The sequence below is a fragment of the Aplysia californica genome, unplaced genomic scaffold (genome assembly GCF_000002075.1).
Source record: "Aplysia californica isolate F4 #8 unplaced genomic scaffold, AplCal3.0 scaffold00384, whole genome shotgun sequence".
In the NCBI taxonomy this organism is placed as follows: Eukaryota; Metazoa; Mollusca; class Gastropoda; order Aplysiida; family Aplysiidae; genus Aplysia; species Aplysia californica.
In genome coordinates, this window is record NW_004797654.1 from 192,459 (window position 1) to 193,665 (window position 1,207).

Below are 1,207 nucleotides of genomic sequence, written 5' to 3' on the forward strand. Positions count from 1 at the left end.
GATCGTTGAGGCGTCATGCTCACAGTCATAAAAATGTTTAAGTCCTAATGAGCACAATTTAGAACATTTATTTGTTTTTTTTGGAGGGGCCAACCCGGGCTGAGAGAGACACAACATCCATGCAGACAGACCGAGACGTAGATACTCGATAAAAACTTTCCCACTCAGTAATCGAACCTATGCCATCTGCATACAGAGCTTTACCTGCACGCCATAGAGTCCCTGACCACATATGAAACATTTTATAGTGTTTGATCCCTTTTCGACATACTTAAAGAACATTTCAGTTGACACCATCCGTCAGGGCCAACAATCCATGCTGAGAAGACACAGGCAAAATGTGTCTTATAATTAATATTACGGGAGAGCGGGGAGGCTACGGACACTTTTTTACGCTTGGCTTCACAGCTCACTTTAGTGAAGAATGATCCTAGACTGTGTTCCTTGACGTATTTCTGGTTCACTTTGGAAGACGCCACTTGACTCAGATTGAGCTAAATAAGGGAAAAGTGGGGAAGGCACCGCGCGCACGAGACAATAGCGAGACATAATTATATTTTGCCTTTATTTGGGCCTATGCTGAGCATGCTTCCCAACAAAGATTTTACAGATAAAAACAATCAAAAACAAGACAAATGCTTCATCATTTTTGCAAACCATTTGGGCATCACAGCTTGCGATATCAGCTTCGTGCATCATCACGTTTTACCGCCAGAGTATCATATCTAAGGTACCCTATGATGTCCGAAACCACCTCACTCTGCGAAAGACATCGGACAATCGTACGTAGAGGGGTGACTTCGGACAGTGTGTCTCACGTATCAAATGTTATTTTTGAGAGGCACAACTTGGACACAGCAAACATCTATAATTTTTTACGTTTGTTTTAGGCGTGAAAACATATCTCACACTCACTGAAAATAATAGAAAACAGTGACCCCACCAGTCCGTTTTTCCTGCACAAATGTACGTGTGGACTTGAAGTCTCCTCTTATTATTGCAAAACAGAGCTCAGTGATGTCCCTAATAACCGGTTAGTTTTTACAGCAATAAACAGAGATGAAAAGTATTCTTTTCCACGTTAGTTTCCGAGTCTGTTAACGTGTGGATATATTTTTCTCTGCTGAGCGATGCCCCCCCCCCCGGTTCGAATCCAGGTATGTGTGTTCTTGAATTTGGGTTGCTTGAAGAGTTTTCAATAGTTTTC